Source organism: Cibotium barometz, chromosome 21, assembly GCF_041138505.1.
Source record: "Cibotium barometz isolate CiBa-2024 chromosome 21, ASM4113850v1, whole genome shotgun sequence".
In the NCBI taxonomy this organism is placed as follows: Eukaryota; Viridiplantae; Streptophyta; class Polypodiopsida; order Cyatheales; family Cibotiaceae; genus Cibotium; species Cibotium barometz.
In genome coordinates, this window is record NC_141066.1 from 15,629,404 (window position 1) to 15,642,534 (window position 13,131).

A 13,131-nucleotide genomic window follows, 5' to 3' on the forward strand; every position below is an offset into this window, starting at 1 on the left:
AAAGATAGCCTCTATGTTGGTGTGGTTCCAAGTCTTGGTACTTGGGGTAGCGTGTAGTAGTATACATGCAACACCACTCTTTTTTAATCAAAACACATGCATTTTCCACTAGGAGCCTTCCATTAGATAACAATGTTTACTTTCACTCCATGATATCACACGCATATGCAATCCAATATATGGTGTCTTACAAAGGCTTTACATAGAGCATCTGGGTAATCAAAGGAATGTTGAAAATCAGCGCACAGACGTTACAAATCAGCATGTTTTTCAGCCCATAGATCAACCTATTGATGAGGCAAATGTGGATGATGCAGTTGATGAGGAAAGAAGGAAAATTGAGAAGTTAAAAAGTATCCCAAAATGGCTGGTGTGCAAACAGTACGTGACAACAAATTGGCCACTCCTTTACCTAGCAGAACACGTTCAAGATCTCAACACGTATCTCTTGTTGATGCAAGTTATGCTCTTATTGCCAATTTATGTGATGAAAAGGAACTTGTCTCCTTTGATGAAGCAAAGGAATTTGAAAATTGGATGAGTGCTATACAATCTAAGTATGATTCGATACTAAAAAATGATACATGGGATTTGGCAACTCTTTGTAAGAAGCCCATGGGTATGAAATGGATTTATTACAAGCTCAAACGTAGAGCAATGTTGAGCGATTTGGCAACTCTTTGTAAGAAGCCCATGGGTATGAAATGGATTTATTACAAGCTCAAAAAATGATACATGGGATTTGGCAACTCTTTGTAAGAAGCCCATGGGTATGAAATGGATTTATTACAAGCTCAAACGTAGAGCAGATGGCAGTGTTGAGCGATACAAAGCTAGGCTTGTAGCAATGAAAGGCATTGACTATAGTGAAACCTTCGCATCCACATGTTGTATGACTACCATGCAGAATGTATCATTGCATTTGCATCCACATGTTGTATGACTACCATGCAGAATGTATCATTGCATTTGCATCCACATGTACTATGACTACCATGCAGAGTGTATCATTGCATTTGCATCCACATGTCATATGACTACCATGGCAGAATGTCGTATGACTACCATGCAAACTATCATTGCATTTGTAACACATAAAGGTTGGAATGTATATCAGTTAGATATCAAACTGCTTTCTTGAATGGAGATTTGCGTGAGGAGGTCTATGTATCTCAAACTTGTGTTTTTGTTTAGAAAATTCAAGAATCAAAAGTATGTAGATCGAAGAAAGCTTTATATGGTCTTAAGCAGTCTCCCAAAGCATGGTACGAAAAGATACATGCATACTTGGTTATACAAGGTTTTTGCAACATTCTAACTGATAGTACCCTCAATATTAAGAGGACTAGGATGTTTTATTACTCATCGTGTTATATGTTGATGACATGTTGCCCACAGGCCCTAATGAGACGATTATATTTAAGCTTTTATAACTGATTTAGAGGTCTTTTGAGATGTCAAGTTTTGGACCACTGTATTATTATTTGGGTATTGAGTTTTGGCAGCTTAATGATGGCGTTGATGGCGTTGTTATGCTACAGAGGAAATACATAGATGCATTATTGAAGAGGTTCAATCTTGCAGACTGTAAATCTGTGGGCTACACCTATGGATCTAGGTTTACGACTAAATCTTGAAGATCCAGGTGACCCTTTTAATGATGGCTTGTATCAAGAAGCTATTGGATGCCTTAGCTTTTTGTGTAACATGAGGCTTGACATTCAATATGTGGTCTCAATATTGAGCAGATTTATGCATAGCCTAGGCACAAAGCATTGACAATCTATTAAATAGGTGTTCCATTACCTAAAGGGCACCAATCACTTTAGGTTATTTTATCCCAAGGGGGGTAAATCACAGCTATACGCATCTATAGACTCAGACTGGGATGGATGTTATGACACACGAGTGTCCACACGAGTAGATTTTTCTTTCACCTTGGTGATTCATGTACATCATCGCTCAACAAGAAGCAACCCATTTTGGCCACTTCTAGCTGGTGAAGCTGAGTACAGGGTAGCATTTACAGCTATAATTCAGTGTGTTTGGCTCAAGCACCTTGATGATTTGGGTATTGGCGAGTCCTCAACCACTACCATCTTCACTAACAGTCAGAGTGCTATGGTAGTTATGAGGAATCCAGTTTTTCATGCTCGCACAAAGCACGTTGAGGTGCACTATGATTATGTTAGTTTTCCAAGTGCAAGAATTGTGAAAATGCAAAATGTTTTGCATCAAGGCTAGAATATTGTCCCACGCCTAGAGAGAATAAGGGTCTTTTGGATGTCAAATTTGCACGGGCTTGTATAGACCTTCTCTAATGTCTAAACCTTAGGTATATCAAACCTTGACCAATTCTGACAGGATTTGGGTATTTTTTAGACATGTTAAAGTATACCACAGACACAATTTTTGCATATGGTTGTCTAGAACCCAAAAGTTATTTACACCCAACACTTGAAAGTGGTGTTCTAGTAATCAAATAAGCATGAGTCCTTGCACAGGCCTCATACTTGAGGAAAGTCACTAGTACATGAAATTCAAAGCACATTTGAAGAGTTGGCTAAGTAACTCGGATAGGAACTTTGAACACTACTTTTAAGCATCTGGTAGAGAAATACATAAAGGAATTTATAGATGTCTATGCCACGTTCTATAAGTCCCTTCCCATGGTCTATTTACTACAAGCCTATGAATATAGATTAAGTTTGGCCCATTCTTCATGCACACCAAGCCTCAAGTCAATATGAATACATATGGTATGTATATAGGCACCTGGAAGAGGGTACCTAACATTGTTTTCACAAATGTCTAGGGACAGGTAGAAATATCAAGGGAGTGAGATTTTTAGATATTTTAATTTTTGTAAAAGAAAAGCTTGTAGAGCAAGAAAGGACCAAAATAGCCATGTAACCTATAATAGATAATTCGGGGAAAATCCCATTCCCATCTGAAAAATGGAATCATGGTGAACTTGTCCAAAATTTTGTCAAAACCCCCTTATGTGACATATTATTGAAAAGATCTTGAAGAGTAGAATCTAGATCTACAATCTTCGGCAAATTTGGAGTTAGCATGTTTAAGATATATCCAAAATTAAATGGAGTGATTGATGCCCAAAATATGAGATTTTCCCAAATCATCTAATGTTGACTTCATTTTTTAAGTAATAAAATCTATAAATACTCAAGCAAGGATGCTTTTGGCACATGCTTTAGGGGGCAGTTGGGACCCAATCTGGTGTTCTCTCGTTTTGGTATTTTTCTATTGCGCGCATTTCCTGAGATATGCGGTTTCTCGTTTCAGTGGTATCAAAGAGACCAAGCTGTGTTCCATCCATCAGAAAGGTGTGTGTGTTTGTGCACTCAGAGTGCGGGCCTGGGACCAACAGATCCTGTGTGTTATAGTGCACAGAGAAACAGCAGCATAGGCACGAAATCCAAGGATCCATCCGGAACGTTATACCACCAGAGCCACTCAGGCAAAGCCACGAGCACAAGTCCTAACAAGGGACACCGATCAAGGCAGCCGACAATGCACAGAACGACCGTCAGAACAATCGACCGAACATAGACAACAATGCACAGAACAATCTAGATCTTGAAGAGTAGAATCTAGATCTACAATCTTCGAGACAAATTTGGAGTTAGCATGTTTAAGATATATCCAAAATTAAATGGAGTGATTGATGCCCAAAATATGAGATTTTCCCAAATCATCTAATGTTGACTTTATTTTTTAAGTAATAAAATCTATAAATACTCAAGCAAGGATGCTTTTGGCACATGCTTTAGGGGGCAGTTGGGACCCAATCTGGTGTTCTCTCATTTTGGTATTTTTCTATTGCGCGCATTTCCTAAGATCTGCGGTTTCTCGTTTCAGTGGTATCAGAGAGACCAGGCTACGTTCCGTCCATCAAAAAGGTGTGTGTTTGGGCACTCAGAGTGCGGGCCTGGGACCAACAGGTCCTGTGTGTTATAGTGCACAGAGAAACAGCAGCATAGGCACGAAATCCAAGGATCCATCTGGACCGTTATACCACTAGAGCCACTTAGGCAAAGCCACGAGCACAAGTCCTAACAAGGGACACCGATCAAGGCAGCCGACAATGCATAGAATGATCGTCAAACAATCGACCGAACATAGACAGCAATGCACAGAACAGCCGTCAACATAACCGACAAAACATAGATGGCTCAACACAACCCACTAGCTGACTGGCATATCAAGGTCGACCCCATCACAAATAGCATCGGCAATAATCGACGAGATGACGGGCAATGGCAACAACACGCCATCCAGCCACCGCGGCACGGGTGTCTCCTCCAGAGACAAAGACAAAATATCCATCGTTTTTTCCTTTATACTTTTTCCATTGGGCGAACAGGACGCCATATGGGATTAACGGAGGACTGCGTGGCAGTACGAGAAGAGTTGTGGGAGAAGAAGAAGAAGAAGAAGAAGAAGAAGAAGAAGAGAGAAGGAAGAGAAGAAGAGGAGGAGGAGAAAGAAGAAAGAGAAGAAGAAGAAAAAGAAGAGAGAGAAGAAGAGAAAGAAGAGAGAAAAGAAGATGGAGAGTTTGTTTTTTTTACTTTTTTAGAGTCAAGGTTTTGTGTTGTTCCCCTCTCATACTTAAAGAAGGAGTCTTCGGGTTTCCATCATTTTATCAATTGATAATCTCTTCTTCCTCTCTTGCTCTCTATCTCATCAGTCATTCTTGCAAGCACACATTGAGGCACTTTATCCCAAATAAAAAATCCCTTACACTATATTTATCAATTTAGTTTGGGTTAGTATTCATGCAACATGAGTAAAACTATCACCGAAAGTAAAAACCTCACTCATAAAAGGCCCTTCCACGTACTAGATGCCTCTAAAATTTAATACACGGTTGTATACTAAATAAAAAATCAAATCTAATTACACCAATCTGAAGCTAATGGAGCCTAGTGTTTAACACATGACATGTGCTTCACTAATCAAGATTAAGGATTTAGAAAAATAAAATTTTATAGCCCTTATCATTCCCAATTGAACCTTTAGGGTTGTAGAGTGAGCTCGATCTCCTGATTCTAGATTTTGAAAATTGGAATCCAAAATCACAAGATATAATCAAAATAGTGCTTGTTGAAATATATAGTGAGACGATTGTGATTAGTAAAATATTAATCCCTAATTTTAATTAAATTATCAAATGAAATACATTAATCTAATCTTAACTAACCTAGGAATGCAAAGCTAATGCTTATTTTTCCCTTAATGATATAATTAAAGCTTGATTAATGAAAACCACATAACACTGTATATTTCTTTATAAAGAGCTCAACAAAGTGTCGATTCATTTTCCTACCTTAATCTAACAATTCTAGTCACGACTCTTCTTTGGCCTAGGTATCAGAGCGGCACTATAGCTGTTCCAAAGTTATCTTATTGTTCATGAATCCCTTAGCTTTATTCCTTGTATTGATGTCAAGAAAAGCCTTGTATTAATGTCAAGAAAAGCCTTTGCAATGGCTTTATAGATAGATAATGGCTTTGCATTCTTCACGAGACCATCCAAGGGTGGGTTTAGCTTCTAGATAAATCTATTTAATAATGCGGTCTCATCCATCGGAGGGGAAAACCTAACAAGTCCAACAAAAACTTGGTGGTATTCCTATAGAGTTCTTCTCGGCATCATAAAATAGAGCAACTTGTGACCTGCATAGTGATGATGACAAGGGTGGAGCATTGATTTCCAATAATAGAGGAATCACAAAGAGAAAAATCTATTCAATAATGTGGTCTCGTCCATCGGAGGGGAAAACCAGAGAATTCCATCAAAAACTTGGTAGTATTCCTATAGAGTTCTTCTTGGGATCATAAAATAGAGCAACTTGTGACCTGCACAATGATGATGACAAGGGTGGAGCATTGATTTCCAATAACAAACTATCCAAGGGTGGGTTCAACTTCTAGATAAATCTATTCAATAATGTGGTCTCATCTATCAAAGGAGAAAACTTGAGAAGTCCAGCAAAAACTTGGTGGTATTCCTCTGTTCTTCTTGGCATCATAAAATAGAGCAATTTGTGACCTACACAATGATGATGGCAAGGGTGGAGCATTGATTTCCAATAATAGAAGAATCACAAAGAGACAATGGTGTAAAAAAGGCCACGAAAAGGGTGAAGGCTAAAGGACACTCACTCAAACAATAGGGCACATAATGTGAAAACCCAGGGTTAATAAAATATATAATTTTAGCTTATGTGTCCTTCACCTTGTTGAAGCCATGAGATATTAAAGATTGTGTAATGGATTTGGATTTGAGTTCTTACTTTGTTCATTAGCTTGATTGAGGCTTTTTTTTTTTACACTTAGGGAGTATGAGGCTTTTTTTTTGGACCAATATATATATAACCAACACATGAAGCTTGGTGGCATTGGAGATGAATTAGGAGATGAATTAGAGGAGGTATGTGGCATTGCCAAGATGGAGATTTTTCTTTTTATGATGGAGCTAAAGTTAGAGCAAGCATGAGACCACATCAAAAGGTTTTTTAAGAAGTTCATTTGGAATGTGAAGTTTACATATAGTAAGCAATTAAAAATTATACCAATTTTAATGAGCTATTTAAGTATCGTGTCCTAAATTATACCAATTTTAATGAGCTATTTAAGTACTATGTCCTAAATTCTCCTAGTGTTTTCTCTCCATAGACCAGATTTGATTTCCCTTGTTTTATGCTTTCCTTTGATACTCAAAGTGAGAAAATGTATGGGATCAAGTAGATGAAGAGTGGTCATGTAGCCCTTTATCTACTTAAAGGAGTTTCACTAACCCCTTACATAATCCCCTATGGGATCAAGTAGGAGAAGAGTGGCCTTGCAATCTTGTATTTTGATAAAGGAGTTTCACGAATCCCTTCCATAATCCCCTATAAATATCTTTCTTCCATGTTTGCCAAGTCCTCTTGTGTCCAAAATTGATCAAAGCATTAGGGGATTTACTAGTTAACTTGTATTTGTATATGGATCTTGTTTTAGGTTTTTGTGACCATTATACATGTTGGGATTAGAGCTAGGGGAAAGAAGTATAGATCTTTTTCTCCTTCTCTCCTTAACCAATTGATATTGTTATCCTTTTGACCCCCCAAAAATACGAATTTAGGGGTTATCCTTTTCAACAAGTGTGTTAGAGTTTGGTCTCTTCTTCTTATTCTAGAGGCCTTTGAATATCCTAGTCATCTTTAATTGATCCCAAAATTCTCCCTTTTTCTATCTAGGGTCTTATCAATTCCTTTCTCTTTGTTAGGATTTTTCTCATTGGACTATTTGACCATGAGAATAAAGCCCTCTTCCCAAGATTATAAACCTATTATTTTAGCTCTGGACTCTTGTTTATCCTCCTATCTTTCAATTAGAAGTGTAGTCTCCAAATTTTCCACAAAAAACAAGTGCCCACATAGTTTCCAAACTTTCATATAAAAGAAGCACCTACATAGTTGCCAAATAAGAGTTGAAGGTTGAGAAAGAAAACCCCTAGGATCTAAACTTCCTAGCGTTCAAGAGTTAGGGTTTGTTGGTACATAGAGCACCTTGCCCAAAGATTAAGGCAATTCTTCCATAGAGGCCCACAAATATGGTGACAAATCCATCAATTGTGCATACACATTCTACAAACAAGATATGATTTAATACATGTCTATGGAAGTTTTCCACATATGAGAATGTACCAGACCTTTGTTTGAGAGGACTAAGGGATTTTTTATGAGTATTTTGAAGACAGATTTTTCCAATAAGAGCACTTCAAAGATGCCTTTACCAAGATTTTAAGACTTTTGAGAGCCATATTTTGACTTCAAAGCCAAAAGGGAATCTATAAATAAAAATGAGCAACAAAACCGTGCCTTTAAATAAGTCCAAGTGATGAAAAAAATCCTCACTTTGAAGGGCTATGCAAGCCACTTGGAGATTCTCTTTAGCAAGGAAACCTTAGGCTTAGGGGTGGTTTGAGGCGTTCAACCTATGCATATATCATACTGTTTCGTATGAACATACCCTCCTACCTCCTCTATTCCAATTTGAGTAAAATGAAAAAAAAAGTTCCTTATGTTATGGCAACCCATACACACTGTTTGTTGTTGTTTCCCTTCCCAATTTCTTCATTTTCTCCCAATTCTTCCAAAAAATTTCTCATTTTCTCAATTTTAATAAAGTTTTCATGTTTCCCTCAGCTCCAATTTTCTCCAAGTCTCTCCAGTTTTTCCCCATTCGTCCAATATCTCTCCAATTCTCCTTTTTTCATTTCCAATTCCTCTAATTTCTTCAAATTCTTTTGATTTCTCTCATTTCCCTCAATTTCTCCTAATCTAGAGTCTCAAATTAGACATTTAGGAGCCTCAACCCAGTCTAGGAACATAGCTCCAATAGTGGCGCATTTGGTGAGCTCTTTTGGAAAATCTATGGCATTCATGGGTCCTCATTTTGGCTTAAAAGTAAAGCACCTTGGTGGTACAATAGAGGTGTTCTTTATATAGCTCTTTTGGAAAATCTATGGCATTCATGGGTCCTCATTTTGGCTTAAAAGTAAAGCACCTTGGTGGTACAATAGAGGTGTTCTTTATATAGCTCTATATAGCTATGAGCGAGCTCAAAACTTGTAAGACAATAGTTCAAGAGGATGCCTCCACGGTTCTCTATGATATTCTCATCGCATGATAGGGTAACCATATTGTGAAGTGCACCAAATGCGCAGATTAAAGTGCCCCATAGTAGGCAAAAAAAAAGGACTTCACAATTGAAAATTGCCATACTTGATCCAACAATGTTTGGATGTTCATAAACTGATCTTTTATGAAGAAAAATGTAGTGAAATAAGGCCAGGACTCCAAAAATCCTAAAGCATGTACTATAAATAAAATCCAAATTTTGAATGGTTATGGTATTTTGTGTGTGTGTGTGTGTGTGTGTGTGTGTGTGTGTGTGTACACGTACATACACACACACACACACACATGGGCATAACTTTTTAAAAATTCACATGGGCATAAAACATGACACATTTTGTGCCATGTAAACCTCAACTTGTATAACAAAAGCCTTTCTAAAAGCTCACACAAGTACAAAAAGGATACTTTAACTATTTTTCCAAAAAGAAAGTGTCATAATTCAAAAATATAGTGCCCGATTTAAATAGCAATGAAGCTCTTTTCTTTTTCAATATAGATTTTCTTTAAAGTTTATCTTTTTTTTATGAAGTTCTTTTTTGAAAACATGTGGGCTCTTTTTCTCAAATATGTGTTTTAAATTATTTATTATTACACAAGATCTCTTTTCCCAAGGATATTAATTAGCATTAAAATTTTCCTATTTCTAATTCAAAACATCTCTTTTCACAAAAAAAGAGGCTACTTTTTTGAGGAAAAAATCTTCTCTCTTAGTTTCGAATAGGTGAACCATTTAAACCCCCTTGATTGTTTGTAAGATTTTCCTATTTCTAATTCAAAACATCTCTTTTCACCAAAAAAAAAGAGGCTACTTTTTTGAGGAAAAAATCTTCTCTCTTAGTTTCGAAATAGGTGAAGCATTTAAACCCCCCTAATTGTAAGATAGCTCTTATGTGTGCTTCTAAAATTTATAAATAAATTATTGTAAACTTGAGTTAGAGAAAAATTAATTTGGTAACATACATACATTATTTGGGAAAATTAAGTTTAGATTTATGTCTAGGCCCATGCATAATTGTATACCCTAGGGACAGTAAACCCTAGGGACAGTGTAGGGGTAAGATAACTAGTATAGAGTCAAACTTTATACAAAGGCTTAAGAAAAATTAATTAAAAACTAAATTAATAATTTTATGTGTGAGGGGAAGACCATGTGCATATGTGCACATTTTGCACATATGTGCACACTGGTAACATAGATGACTATGCCAAACATACACCAAAATTATGTAATAAAATTTGATAAAAAGTAAATTAATAAGAGAAAAAATCAAGATGCAAAATGTGCACATTATATTTTATTAAGAAATTAACCCATGTGAATTTTATCATACATGTGCATGTGTCTACATAGTCATACATACAGAAATTGTCTAAATTTTAATTAAAGCCTAGAAAAAAAATGGGCATGGTCAAGTAGAAAATAACTAATTTGTAAGATTTGGTAGAGAATTGTTAAGGTTGAAGCCTAGGAACATTAAAAAATTAAAGATGTGTAGGGAATGGTTAAAAGATCTCTAATTATTTTATTCAAATATTAAATTAATGCATGAGGAGATAACAAGGAAAGCTTGAGTTTACGTAATCGTGCTTGCATGAGATAAGATTTGGGCTAGTCAGCTAAAAGAAAGCTCCAGTTAAACTAAAGCCATGTAAGTAGTGCATGCATTTATGTGCATGTAGGGGGGTAGTTATGTTGCATTTTTATATAAATAGGACCCCTTCCCCTTTCATTTTAAACACCTACTAGAAGATGTCTTAGGATGTCATTATTATGCTCCTTTTCCTAGTTTTTATCATAATCAGGTACCTGCATGGTACGAGCACATAGTGCTAGTGACTATGTACTAGTCTACATCAGATTTAGCTATTCCCAAGGCTTTGATTCCAAGGAGAAAAACTTGTGGAGAAGAAGAGGAAAGATAGTACTCTACATCACCAGTGGAGCATGTAAGATTCCTCCCCAGCCTCTCAAAATGTCCAGCATCTTCCCCTGTAATCAATCCCTCTTCAGAAATATAAAAGACTTGTTTCTAACTGTTTTAACCTAGAGAGAGAAAATATTCTAGAGAGAGAATATTCAAATTTTTAATATTTTTGGATAGAAAATTATCTCATCTTATTAAAATAAGTTCCCCTGAAACAGAAATTCAAAAAGAACTTTCCAATGTGCAATTGGAATTAATTGGAAATGGGTATAAGGGACCTTAGCCTAAGGGTCTAGATTTTCAGAAATTTTTGGATTATGGTCCAATTAAGGTTCCTATGGGCCAATAGCATCAATCCATGTGTAGGGAGGAGATAAATCCAATTTGTAAAAGAAGATACCCAAAAATGAGTAAATGCTCACATAAGATGAAGAGTCTAAAATGTACAAGGTTTATTAGTAAAAAAACTATGAGCAATATTAAAAATATGATATATTTTGGGTATCCAAAAATGAGTAAATGCTCACATAAGATGAAGAGTTGAAAATGTACAAGGTTTATTAGTAAAAAACTATGAGCAATATTAAAATGATTCCATTATGACACATATGTAAGGAAGGGGAGTTCTTTAAAGGAGGTGCATATTTCACATAAGATGAAGAGTTGAAAATGTACAAGGTTTATTAGTAAAAAACTATGACCAATATTAAAATGATTCCATTATGACACATATGTAAGGAAGGGGAGTTCTTTAAAGGAGGTGCATATTTCACATAAGATGAAGAGTTTAAAATGTACAAGGTTTATTAGTAAAAAAAAAACTATGAGCAATATTAAAATGATTCCATTATGACACATATGTAAGGAAGGGGAGTTCTTTAAAGGAGGTGCATATTTCACATGCTTGAATGAGTTTTAAACTCATAAAAATTGAGATATTTCATCTCTCCTCTCTCCTCATTCAAGTCTAGTTCCAAAAAGTTAGCTTAACTGACCTAAAAATGGTCAAATATTGACCAAACTGATTTAGAAAATTCTAGAATCAGTTTGTTTGGTTAGGAGCTCAATTTTTCCTATAAATAGAAGCCTCCCCCTTGTTGAAAAATAGATAGTGTTTATGCATCGTTACTCTACTCCACCTAAGCCAAGAACTATGAATTCATTAATAATTCACTAGTTTTTGGAGCTTCCCTCTTTCTTCAATCCCCATTAGTGGCTCCATCAACATACTTAACCAATTGATTGGTTGGGGGCCTCTACCGTGAACAAAGAATCAAGCAATTTGTAAGGTAATTAGTGAATATTGATCTTTTCTATAATTTCTCAATGTTCTCTCTTCTCAACCCCTCTCAAGCTTAAGAAGCTTAATTGGTATGGTTTTTTAAATGCTATTGAAGTTAATTGGTGAATAGTAGTGAAGAGTTACATAAATTAATAAATGCTATTGAAGTTAATTTCCATTTATATTTAAATTCTAATGGTTTTTATCTAATTTCTCTCTCTCACTCAAGAAATGGTCATACTCATGATCCATTCTCAATCCAAATCAAGCTTTCCATAAAGCTTTCCTTAACCCAAGATTAAACTATGCTTGAGGCCAAATTAATGGCTTTTTTCTATGCTTTTAGTCATGAATATTGATGATTCAATCCATTATGGATTAAGGATCCAATTAGGGATCATTTTAATTATTTTCTTAATGATAAGCTTTATCCCTTAGAAAAATTGAGATTTATCAGTCATAGCAGCGGAGCTATGGCAAAATTTTTATAAAAATTACGCATAAAATAATTTCATTCAAAGCATGAAAAGAGGACTTCCTACCATATTCTAGGAATTATCATCCTAGATTAATTGAAAGATATTCATTGTAATCATAGAGAAATTGATTTTTATATTATGCATAATTGATTTTCATGCATAGAGGTATGCATAAAAGATGATTATTTTAATGTAAAAGTGTTACTTTTATCATATTTGGATTTCATGCATAGAGGTATGCATAAAAGATGATTATTTTAATGTAAAAGTGTTACTTTTATCATATTTGGATTTCACGCATAGAGGTATGCATAAAAGATGATTATTTTAATGTAAAAGTGTTACTTTTGTCACAATTGAATTTCATGCATAGAAGTATGCATAAAAGTTGATTATTTTATTATAAAAGTGTTACTTTTATCATATTTGGATTTCATGCATAGAGGTATGCATAAAAGATGATTATTTTAATGTAAAAATGTTACTTTTGTCACAATTGAATTTCATGCATAGAGGTATGCATAAAAGTTGATTATATTATTATAAAAGTGTTACTTTTATCATAGTTGGATTTCATGCATGGAGGTATGCATAAAAGATATTCTTTTTATACTAAAAGTGTGATTTTCATCATAAATGGATTTTATGCATAACTGAGATGCATAAGAGAAATTCTTTTATTCTAAAAGTGTAATTCCTACCAAATTGAATTTATGCATAAGAAGATGCAT